Raw genomic sequence first — 13,265 nt, 5'->3', positions numbered from 1 at the left:
AAATAGAGTTGATAAACAATGGACAGCTTTAGAATTGTGATTTTCCTCTTAGTTTCCTTAATCCCCAAGATCTTCTTGACATAGTTCTGGACGTTAACATGGAGCTGTGCAGCCGTGGCAGAAAATGTCTCCACAGCCAGCGCCTGGTAAGTCTCTGAGGCTCTCACCCTGGGCAGGGTCCATTTCTGCTTTCCTTGATATCATGCACAGAAGGACTCATCAGCAAAGTAGTGTTCAGCAGCTTGCAGCGCCCAGCAACTTCCTACAAAGCAGGCTAGGATTTTTTTCTCCAAAACCTACAGTAAGAAATCCTCATCCGTCACACATTCCTCTTTAGCATGCAGCAGGTGAGATCATGCTTATCCAATTTCCAGTACACAGAAGCATTCAGAATGATGTATTTGGGAGGTACTTTCATTGCTAAAAGAGGGATATTGCAACTACTTAGAAGCACCTAAGAGAAGCTTCTGGGACGTGTGTGGCGCTGTGGGTTAAACCACAGAGCCTAGGGCTTGCCAATCAGAAGGTCGATGGTTCGAATCCCTGCAATGGGGTGAGCTGTTGCTCGGTCCCTGCTCCTGCCAACCTAGCAGTTCGAAAGCATGTCAAAGTGCAAGTAGATAAATAGGTACTGCTCCGGTGGGAAGGTAAATGGCATTTCCGTGCGCTGCTCTGTTCGCCAGAAGCGATTTAGTCATGCTGGCCACATGACCCGGAAGCTGTACGCCGGCTCCCTCGGCCAATAAAGTGAGATGAGCGCCACAACCCCAGAGTCAGTCACGACTTGACCTAAAGGGTCAGGGGTCCCTTTACCTTTACCTTTAAGAGATGCTTCTAGAGATCCTATCATCACTGGCCACACAGGGGTCAGCAAACTTTTTCAGCAGGGGGCCAGTCCACTGTCCCTCAGACCTTGTGGGGGGCCGTTCTATTTTTTTTGGGGGGGATGAACGAATTCCTGTGCCCCATAAATAACCCAGAGATTAATTTAAAATAAAAGCACACATTCTACTCATGTAAAAACACCAGGCAGACCCCACAAATAACCCAGAGATGCATTTTAAATAAAAGGACACATTCTACTGTGTGGGAAAATGATTGCTTGCACATGAGAGCATGAGCAAAGTTCTTATTATTGTAGGGTGATTTCATAGCTAGAAGCATCCTTGGAGCATGAACAGCGCGTGAATAGCTCATGCTGTCCCAAATGATTGGTTAACGTAGCATGGCCTGACGCTCGCATGGTCTAGTGCGAAGGTCCTTATCTGCTGGCTGAGAACAAATTGCTTTGCTTGTATTTTGTATCTTTCTGATTTCATACAATAAAAGCTGTGCTGCAGTAGCCCTAGGGAGCAGCAATATTTCGGAACCCATCATGGTGTGAGACTGATTTCTTCGGATGCCGAGCCGGTACTCGACACTACTGATGTAAAAACAAGCTGATTCCTGGACCGTCTGTGGGCCGCATTTAGAAGACAATTGGGCCAAATCCTTCCCCCGGGCCTTAGTTTGCCTACCCATGCACCAGCTGGTGTTGAAGTGATTTAATGTTACATAAAATGGTCCATAATTGTAATTGTGTTGTATTTTAAGTTACTGTGAAACATGTATGATGAAGGCTTGTATTTTTCCATTGCAAAGATGGGGTGGGCTAGGTTTCATGACTGAGTCATGGGTTTTTGGATAGAATTTCAGAGTGTTTACTTAGGTTAATGAAGTAGCCCTCTTCACTCAGAGTCATGAGTTGTTTTGCAAGCAGGCACAGATCTCCTCTGGGCATTGCCCAACATGCAAGCAAGCCAGAAACAGAGGAGGACAGAGTTCACTTTGATTTTAAGGTGAAAAGTGCTGGTTTTGGGCAAAGATACGTTCTAGAGCATTATACTCGGATCAGTATATGTAAGAAGAGAAATGTATAACTGAGAAAATTGTATTGTTTATTTTTTTGTAACATTTAAATCAAGTTTCTGTAAGCTTTAAAACTCGATTCTTTTTTATATATTTATGATTTTATTGAGATTATTATCGTAAATTAAAGTAAAGAAGAAAAAAGAAAGAATAGAAGGGGGAGAAAATGCATTAAAAAACATTTTAAAAGACAGAGGAAAGCAGCAATAACAAAATAACCATAAAATAAAATTAAACAAAACTATATGGTATATATGTAGATGGATAAACTTACTGTTTCCCACAAATATATGTCAATCCATGTGTCTCTATGGTTTTGACAAATACATTCCAAATATCATTAAATTTGTCCATGCCTAATCTTCGTCTGAAGGCGATCATGAGTTGCAAGTTCCAGCTCAATGCTTACATCTCATACCTCACCTGATTCAGCCCTGAACTCCTGTAAAGAATGGTACTCTCACACACATACACACACACACAAATGTAAGTGTTCTGTTCTGGTTGCCAAGCAACTCGCAGAGCTTCAACTATTATCTTTTGTTTCCAACAAGTTACTAAGGCTTCAAGGCTGAATATATCTATTGAAAGCTAAAATGTTCCAACTGCACTACCTGACTTTTAAAAGGCTAGAGTAGAATAAAGAGGTTTGATTTTTTTAAAAAAGCATCATAAATGAATATATCATAAGCATAAATGGCAAAGTTAAGCCCACTGTACCTGGAGACAGACAGTCAGGCTGTGTATCCATAGCAGTGACCAGAGGAGGAATGACAGCTGGGACAAGTACAGAGGGATTAAATGCACCAGCACAACTGGACACCTTCATCTGCCCCAGCTGCAACAAAACATGTCTCTCCCGCATCGGTCTCTACAGCCACAGCAGACGCTGCAAAGTTCCAGTGGTTCAACTTCACTCCTGAAGACAAACACTTCCATTGTCTCCCAAGAGAGATGGATGCCAACAATAAATGTTTCTAACAAACATTAACTTGCCAGGTTGCCAAATACGCAAGCTGGCCCTAGATCAGGGTTGCCAACTTACTAAAACCATGTTTAACAATAAAAGATGTATTTTAATAGTGGCAATAGCCTTATCCACCATGAATTTATCTAATTCCCTTTTAAAAAAACCTAATGATTGCGGGGGGGGGGGGACGGGGGACAGGGACGGACGACATGATTGTGTCTTTTGTAGCAAATTCCATACCTGAACTATCTGCTGTGTGACAAAATGTTTTCTTTTGTCTGTCCTGAATATCCCACCATTCAACTTTGGTGGTTGATTCCAATACCTAGTACAGTGGTACCTTGGGTTAAGAACTTAATTCGTTCCAGAGGTCCGTTCTTAACCTGAAACTGTTCTTAACCTGAAAGCACCATTTCAGCTAATGGAGCCTCCCGCTGCTGCCGCACCGCCAGGGCACGATTTCTGTTCTCATCCTGAAGCAAAGTTCTTAACCCGAGGTACTATTTCTGGGTTAGCGGAGTCTGTAACCTGAAGCCTATGTAACCCAAGGTACCACTGTATAACTTGGATGAGAGAGATAAATGCTTTTATGTCTACCTTCTCCACACTGCATAATTTTATACATCTCCCTTATGTATAACTTACTTGCATTTTTTCTAAACCAGATAGCCTCAAACATTATAATATTTCCTTGCGTAGTAGAAGCATATAATGCTTCCAGCCCTTTGATCCTTTTGGTGGTCTTTTTCTGCACCTTTTCCAGCTCTGAAATATCTTGGTGTTGTGGGTGGTTGATTTTTTTAAAAAGTGTGGCAACCAGAAGTGAATGCACAGTCTTCTAAGTGTGATCTCTTCATAGATTTGCATTACGATCCTGGCAGGTTTATTTGCTTTGATCCCTAGCAGGTCCTTTTCACTGCAACTGCACGTTGGACGTTTTCCTAAATTTAACTGAGCTCTCCACCACAAACCCCAAGATCTCTTTCCCAGCCAGTCACCGCCAGCTGAGATCCCATCAGTCTATAGGTGAAGTTAGGATTAGTTTGTCGCAGGTTCTAATCTTTGAAAGAAGGGCTGAAATCCTAACTTTCTAATCCCAAGTAACCCCCACTGAATTCAAAGGGAAGTCGAGTGAGAATAACAACAACAACAACAACAACAACAACAACAACAACAATAAATTATTATTATTATTATTATTATTATTATTATTATTATTAATACCCCGCCCATCTGGCTAGGTTTCCCCAGCCACTCTGGGCGGCTTCCAACCAAATCTTAAAAACAATACAGCGTCAGACATTAAAAACTTCTCTAAACAGGGCCACCTTCAGTTGTCTTTTAAAAGTAAAATAGTTGTTTATTGCCTTGACATCTGCTGGGAGGGCGTTCCACAGGGCAGGCGCCACTACCGAGAAGGCCCTCTGCTTGGTTCCCTGTAACCTGGCTTCTCGCAGTGAGGGAACTGCCAGAAGGCCCTCGGAGCTGGACCTCAGTCTCCAGGCTGAATGATGTGGGTGGAGACGCTCCTTCAGGATTTCAGCCTGTGCCACCCTTAAAAGTTTCTGCAGCCAGTTTGAACCCTCTCCCCCAACAACCAAGTTGTGACTACTGCATTTAGCATAGGCTGCCAGCAGATGTCACTGTAACCACACCTTGAGTTGTTCTAGGGAAGGGATCATTCCGCCTCTCTCTTATTTGCTGGAGTCAGCAGAGACCGCATTATGGTGATGAATGAGGTGCATCTGGTTTAGATATCAAGGCTCACCCCCCCCATCTCATTTGTGGCCTTTGCTGTTCTCTTGCTTTCATTATTAAACTGTTGGTTTATATTTTCTCTATCAAAGGTAGAAGAATATGAAGCTGAAGGCAAGGTGGGGCTGGTGAGAATCTAACCATATCTGGAGGGCTATAGGTTAGCCACTGTGTGTAACAAAAGTGAGGCATCATGATCTAGACGGAGGTGATTTAACTGTATTCACACTCTGTAACAACAGGGATCGAGGCCATGGGCCTATCTAGTCGAGCATCCTGTTCCCACAGGGGCCAATCGGATGCCTGCAGGAAACTCACAAGCACAACCTGAACACTTCCCACTTCACTTCTGAGGGGGAGCGGGCGTGTTGTGCAATTGTGACAAATAAACTTAACTTGCATGGAATGTGGAATGTGACTGAATCCCACTTGGAAATGCAGACAGCCTGCAAGTGCCCAAAGAGTCAGGAAAGGCAAGATTTGAGCATCAGGAGTCAGAGGCTCCTGTTTACTCTGTGCCCAGTGCTCTCCCACTGATGGTTTGGGAAGTCATGTACATGCAACATGAGCCACAATCCACATTTATCCTACTACGAAATAATACATGTTGCTGTGTCCTCTCTCCCAAACAGTGGGCAACTTAGATACACATCAAACCGTGCTGATGTGCACAGCTACATGCAACTGTGGTTTGAAATGTAGCACATAAAAAGCAACCTCACTTATTTTAAGCTGATCGCGTGCACACAGTCAGAGAACAGGAAACCAATAGTTCAATCTGATAATATCATTGAAGCTCTATTGCAGAGGAAACAAACTTTGCCTGTGGGCTGAGATTAGCCAGTTCTCATGCCATTGTAGTCACAGTTTAATCAGAGCCTGGGCCAAGCCCCTCTGCCTACTTTTAAAGCCAGAGCTCAGTTCTAAATATGTGAAGCAGTGCCCCTGAGCATGTGCAGAGTGCACCTCCTTTCCCGCTGAGTGAGTGCATCTTCATCTTAAATTCAGGGGAAGGACTTACTGGGTCAAAGGGTATGGTATTCAGGAAGACAGAGAATCATAGAATTGTTGGGTTGGGAAGGGACCCTGAGGGTCATCTAGTCCAACCCCCTGCAATGCATAAATCTTTTGCCCAATTTGGACCTTGAACTCATGACCCTGAGATTAAGCTCAAAATTACCCTGTATTTTTATCATGTGTATCGCCCTGAGAGCTTGTGAGGTAGGGCGGTATATAAATTGAATAAACAAATACTAAAATAAATAACACTTTGCCGACTGAGCTACACCAGACATTTGTGTCTCCTTAAAATAAATGAATAAATCACTTACGGTCATGTAGTACCTGGAATGCTTAACCTGAAGTGGGTGAGCCTGCAGTGTGGCACAGCACCTTCTTCCCTGGTCAGGAAATGTCAGGACTGACATTCAGAAACAGGCAGTGGGGTGGAATGCAGGGAGACCAACAGTAGGGGGAGCCAGAGATAAAGACAGATGGAGACAACTATTTCTAGCTTAGTCCTCATCCTCTGACCTTCTGAGTTTTACAAGGGCAACACTTTAGGGAAGAGGATGCTGACAGCTGGGGCCGCCCCATAGGCTGGTTGTGCGTATGAAGGCAGGCAGGTGGGGGCTGGCTGAAGGCAGACTGAGACTGGCGAGGCAGCACCTCAGTCATCCTAAACTAAAGCATTCACCATGGATTATGTCCTCCTGAGCGTGATTTTGTTGTTGTTTAGTCATGTCCAACTCTTCGTGACCCCATGGACCAGATCACGCCAGGCACTCCTGTCTTCCACTGCCTCCAGCAGTTTGGTCAGACTCATGTTTGCAGCTGCAAGAACACTGTCCAACCATCTCGTCCTCTGTCGTCCCCTTCTCCTTGTGCCCTCCATCTTTCCCAACATCAGGGTTTTTTCCAGGGAGTCTTCTCTTCTCATGAGGTGGCCAAAGCCTCAGCTTCACGATCTGTCCTTCCAGTGAGCACTCAGGGCTGATTTCCTTCAGAATGGAGAGGTTTGATCTTCTTGCAGTCCATGGGACTCTCAAGAGTCTCCTCCAGCACCATAATTCAAAAGCATCAATTTTTCAGCAATCAGCCGTCTTTATGGTCCAGCTCTCACTTCCATACATCACTACTGGGAAAACCATAGCTTTAACTATACAGACCTTTGTTGGCAAGGTGATGTCTCTGCTTTTTAAGATGCTGTCTAGGTTTGTCATTCCTTTTCTCCCAAGAAGCAGGCATCTTTTAATTTCGTGACTGCTGTCACCATCTGCAGTGATCATGGAGCCCAAGAAAGTAAAATCTCTCACTGCCTCCATTTCTTCCACTTCTATTTGCCAGAAGGTGATGGGACAAGTCCTGAGCGTGATAGGCTGGCCAAATTTTAGCCAGATGTTGTGGCTTTAGCGGATGGAAGATTTGACTCTAACCCAGGGGTCGGCAAGGCTTACCAGGCATGGGCTGGATCACTCCCGTGGAGATCCTCCGTGTGCTGGACCGGCGCAGCGCCATGCCAGAAATCACATCTGCGCATGTCTGTGGCACCGGAAATCACTTCTACGCATGCCCAGATGCCAAAAATCATGCCTGCGGAGAAGCAATTTCCAGCATCTGGGCATGCACAGAAGCAATTTCTGGAGCCGCAGAAGAGTCTCCGCACTGCGCTGCGAAGGTTTAGCTGAGCTCGCAGGGTCTCACCAAGCAGGTGGCTTGGTTCAGGGGCAGCTCGTAGGCCGGTTAAAGGGCCTCCGTGGGCTGCTTCCAGCCCATGGGCCTTAGGTTGCCGACCCCTGCTCTAACCACCAGCACCCGTGTAGCCAGTCCAATTTGGTTCAGTTGCAGGATCTACAGCTAAGACGTGGGACTCTCAGGGTTGGAACAGCACTAAGGGCTCCATGTCAGGCAGATCAGGGAGCATGTGGGCTGCATGCTATGACACAATGGGACCCTTGTGCTCCTCGTGTGGTGGGTGAAAGGTCAATGCTGAATTCGGGTGCAGAGATGGGAACAGAGTTTCTCTGAGAGCAGTGAGAGTCTTGCATCTGTCACCAAATAGGGGATGGGCTCCTTAAAGAGAAGCAAGGCAGGAATCTCAACTAAGTCATCCATGAGGGATGGCTATCCAACCTCTGCTGAAAAACCTCCAAGGAAGGAGATCTCACCACCTCCCAAGGGAGTCCATTCCACTGTCAAACAGCTCTTGCTGTCAGAAAGTTTAGTGGGAATCTCCTTTCTCGTAAGTTGAAGTTCCTTTCTCTCAACTTTGCCCTGGACTAGCATGATGTTGGTCAATAAACTGAGATGGCACAGTTGACTCAAGGGGTCACCAAGCACTGCTGGCCAAATGCCCACTCCCCAATCTCCTACTATTTACTCCTTGCAAGCTCTGGTGTATATACTGCTGCAAAGGCGGCAGGCTACGAAATATACCACTGACTGTATGGAGTTTTCTTTTCTGAACTCATCTGGCCTCTGTTTTGGCAGTACCTGTGCTAAACGACTTTTAAACAAGTCAGACTTCAGTATGAGTGAGTGGATCCTCTTCTTCTGGAACCGTCAGATTACTTGGCCAGGGCTTGAATGCCATTGGCTAAATTGCTTGGTATGTGAAGACAACTTGGGGATTATAGAATATGGGTTGGGAAGATGCAGAGAAATGATCACAGTTGGCTTAGCAGCTGTCCACTACAATCCAGCAAGGATGCAGTGTGCCGTGGAGACTAAATCTAGAATCCTGTGTGTGCTTACTTGTGAGTAAAGTACACAGTAGGAATTAATTCTGATTAGATATCTGGAGGATAAACATCTGGGAACAATATCATCAGCTGAGAAGCTGCTAGCATCATACATCCCTCAGTTAATTAATAGACAAATCATTATTTTTTTACACCAGGTTGCAGCATGCAGATTTTTCCAGCAGTGTACCAGGGGAGTTCTGCTGGCATGCCATTCTGTTGGCATAACTTCCATCTTCTTCAGTGAAGAAGCAGAAGACCACTTTCTCAGCCACTGTAATTCTAGTACTATATAGGATTGCACCCTAAATCCCCAAATCATAAAGGGAATTTGGGACAAGTTGTTACTGAACTAGCTTCCTCCCAGGAGAAATGTATAAAGATGGGCATCAGACTGTTGCTTCTGAATCAGATCCCAGGCATGGCCAACGCCAAGGGAGCAATCATATGGCTAAAATGAAACTGAATGGAGGTTCTCAAACACCATCTGCAGGCCTGCCTGCTTGTTTAACTGTGTTTTAAAGCCTTTTATTTGAAATGTTGTGATTTTAAGGTTTTTATGGTTTTTAGTGCAAGTCACCTTGGGTTACCTTGCAGAAAAAGGGGCCAACAAATACAGTAATAAGCTGTTTTGCCAATTAACTCTGCTGGCTTTTAAAGGATCTTTAGTCAATATATGAGGGGAAAGATATTTTTATTTGAACAGGATAGGAAAACCTCCTCCAACAGCAACAACCAAAAGCCCTCAAACAGTAAACCTTCTTACAATGATAAATAACCCGAAAGGAACTGTTCCCCCCACCAGACCTTCACCCTCATACAACACCAGCTCCAACCCTAAGAAGCCTCAACAGAATTTGGTCTATCACCCTCTTCCCCCTGACCACATTGCCCTGTACTATTTATACCTGCCTCAACCAGGTGGGGCTGGATATCTTCACAGCCGCCACCTGTGGCTCCTAATTCCTCACTGGCCTTGCAGACAACTTCATTGTCCAGAAAGTGGGAGAAGCAACAAGAGGAACAGCCATTTTAGATCTGGTCCTAACCAATGTTGATGACCTGGTTAGTGGGGTAGATGTGGAAGGATCATTAGGCGCGAGTGATCATGCTCTTCTGAAGTTTACTATACAGCGGAAAGGAGCAGCCAAGCATACTAGGACTCAATTTCTTGACTTTAAGAAAGCCGACTTCATAAAACTTAGGGAAGTGCTGGGTGAGATCCCATGGACAGCAATACTAAAAGGAAAGGGAGTTCATGATGGCTGGGAGTTTGTTAAGAGGGAGATAGTAAAAGCACAACGACAGGCAATACCAATGAGACGGAAACATGGAAGGTGCCTAAAGAAGCCAGGGTGGCTATCTAAAGAACTTTTAACTGAATTAAGATTAAAAAAGGATGTGTACAAAAAATGGAAAAGGGGGGAAACCACCAAAGAGGAATTCAAACAAATAGCCAGCACGTGTAGACACAAAGTCAGAAAAGCTAAAGCACAGAATGAACTCAGGCTTGCTAGAGAGGTTAAAAGCAACAAAAAGGGCTTTTATGGGTATGTTCGTAGCAAAAGGAAGAACAAAGAAACAGTGGGGTCACTCAGAGGAGAAGATGGTGAAATGCAAACAGGGGACACAGAAAGGGCTGAACTCCTCAATGCCTTCTTTGCCTCAGTCTTCTCCGATAAAGAAAACAATGCCCGACCTGAAGAATTTGGAGCAAATGATTCAGCAAAGGAAACACAGCCCAGAATAACTAAGGAGATAGTACAAGAATACTTGGCTAGTTTAGATGTATTCAAGTCTCCAGGGCCAGATGAACTGCATCCAAGAGTATTAAAAGAACTGGCAGATGTGATCTCAGAACCACTGGCAGTCATCTTTGAGAATTCCTGGAGAACAGGCGAAGTCCCGGCAGACTGGAGGAGGGCAAATGTTGTCCCTATTTTCAAAAAGGGGGAAAGAGAGGACCCAAATAATTACCGCCCAGTCAGTCTGACATCAATACTAGGGAAGATTCTGGAACAGATCATTAAGCAAACAGTCTGTGAGCACCTAGAAAGGAATGCTGTGATCACCAATAGTCAGCATGGATTTCTGAAAAATAAGTCATGTCAGACTAACCTGATCTCGTTTTTTGACAGAATTACAAGCCTGGTAGATGAAGGGAACGCAGTGGATGTAGCCTACCTTGATTTCAGCAAGGCATTTGACAAGGTGCCCCATGATATTCTTGTAAAGAAGCTGGTAAAATGTGGTCTTGACTATGCTACCACTCAGTGGATTTGTAACTGGCTGGCTGACCGAACCCAAAGGGTGCTCATCAATGGTTCCTGTTCATCCTGGAGAAGAGTGACTAGTGGGGTGCCACAGGGTTCTGTCTTGGGCCCGGTCTTATTCAACATCTTTATCAACGACTTGGATGATGGACTCAAGGGCATCCTGATCAAATTTGCAGATGACACCAAACTGGGAGGGGTGGCTAACACCCCAGAGGACAGGATCACACTTCAAAACGACCTTGACAGATTAGAGAACTGGGCAAAAACAAACAAGATGAATTTTAACAGGGAGAAATGTAAAGTATTGCACTTGGGCAAAACAAATGAGAGGCACAAATACAAGATGGGTGACACCTGGCTTGAGAGCAGTACATGTGAAAAGGATCTAGGAGTCTTGGTTGACCACAAACTTGACATGAGCCAACAGTGTGACGCGGCAGCTAAAAAAGCCAATGCAATTCTGGGCTGCATCAATAGGAGTATAGCATCTAGATCAAGGGAAGTAATAGTGCCACTGTATTCTGCTCTGGTCAGACCACACCTGGAGTACTGTGTCCAGTTCTGGGCACCACAGTTCAAGAAGGACACTGACAAACTGGAACGTGTCCAGAGGAGGGCAACCAAAATGGTCAAAGGCCTGGAAACAATGCCTTATGAGGAACGGCTAAGGGAGCTGGGCATGTTTAGCCTGCAGAAGAGGAGGTTAAGGGGTGATATGATAGCCATGTTCAAATATATAAAAGGATGTCACATAGAGGAGGGAGAAAGGTTGTTTTCTGCTGCTCCAGAGAAGCGGACATGGAGCAATGGATCCAAACTACAAGAAAGAAGATTTCACCTAAACATTCGGAAGAACTTCCTGACAGTAAGAGCTGTTCGACAGTGGAATTTGCTGCCAAGGAGTGTGGTGGAGTCTCCTACTTTGGAGGTCTTTAAGCAGAGGCTTGACAACCATATGTCAGGAGTGCTCTGATGGTGTTTCCTGCTTGGCAGGGGGTTGGACTCGATGGCCCTTGTGGTCTCTTCCAACTCTATGATTCTATGATTCTAATCAGGGCAATGAAGCCCCAGCTGGGCCACCTCTGAAGGCAGCAGTGTTCCTGCAAGGACTCACAGGAAGGGTTGGCTGCGTAAGGCCAAACCTACACCTCCTTGGTTTTCCTTCCACATTTTCTACTACATAGGCATAGTAATAATAATTCTCATTATGCCAAGGACTGCTGCCACAAAACACCTCGCCTTCAGCACTCCTCTCACAATGCACATTGATTCCACTATTCTTCTGTGACTCAGCAAGGTAAGGCACCAACTCCCTTGCAGTTTGTCTCTTTGCTTATTGAATTAGGGTCATTCTTAGTTCAAAAGCACATGGATGTACGAACCATGTGCACCTATATAAGCACCCAGTGCTTTTTTTCCAAAAAAAAATAATGTTTAGAAGTACTGTCATTTTCCTACTCATATTGAAATACTGCCCCTCAATTAGGCCAAACTTAGATTCACAAAATGTTTAGGGGTATGTGTACCCCTGTGTACCCCACCAAAAAAGAGCACTGTAAGTAGCCTCAGGAGAGGATCAAACAACTGGTAGGTTATTTGGCAATGTAAGAACTAATTTCCAAATGCTATGTTCAGATAATCTGCCAGGTTCTTTATTTGGTGCTTCTTTTCTCTAAAACTAGCCTTGCTAGTGACCTTGTTGAAATTCTGACAGCATAGTGACAACAAGGAGTCAGGTGGATGATCATCTGGTCCAGAACTCTTGCTGTTGCTTGCAAAGTGCCAGTAGCTTCATCCTGATCAAGGAAAGTGTGGATTGTGGCTATTAATGGTGAAAAGATTTGGGCTGGAGGACCTTAACTATGGAGCTAACCCTGAGAGACAGACAGTGGTACACACTGTATCTTGGAAGCATACTGATGAGAGTATGTTCCATATAGTGTTGTCCCAGTTGTCAGGAATTCAGAGGCAAGGAATACAATGGAGTACGGTATCTAGAATGTGGTGGGAAGAATGGCCTTTCCCCCAAAACACTGGAAGCTGTGTTGTACAGGATCAAGCTTATTGGCCCATTTAGGCAGCTGTTTTCCAGGGTCTTAGGCAGAAAGTCTCCTACAGCAGGCTTCCTCCACCTCGGCCCTCCAGATGTTTTTGGCCTACAACTCCCATGATCCCTAGCTACCAGGACCAGTGGTCAGAGATGCTGGGAATTGTAGTCTCAAAACATCTGGAGGGCCGAGGTTGACGAAGCCTTTCCTATAGACTCTTGTAGTGAGGGCTGGGGGGGATGTTGTATCCTTCAACAGAAACACAACCTCAAATGATGACATCTGGAATACACCTAAAGAGTAAACACCATGTCCTTGTTTTGCAAGCAACCGATTATCTGAACGTAGGAAGTCTGGATAGCAGCTTCCAGGCCCATTCAAATGGGTGGGCATTGCACAAGAGCAGGATTGTGGTCTTGTGCAGGCTCTGTTCATTCGAGAGATGTTTTCACAGGAGAAATCCTTGCCAGACTATATTCCTTGATAAGCGGAAGGGAGTGGTGTCACTTGGAATTTTTCTTCTTCTACATCTTGGGCTGATACTGCTCCCTTCTCTGCTGTTTTCCCA

The sequence above is a fragment of the Podarcis vaucheri genome, assembly GCF_965113315.1.
Source record: "Podarcis vaucheri genome assembly, chromosome: 6".
In the NCBI taxonomy this organism is placed as follows: Eukaryota; Metazoa; Chordata; class Lepidosauria; order Squamata; family Lacertidae; genus Podarcis; species Podarcis vaucheri.
Note: the sequence above shows the minus strand (reverse complement) of the source record.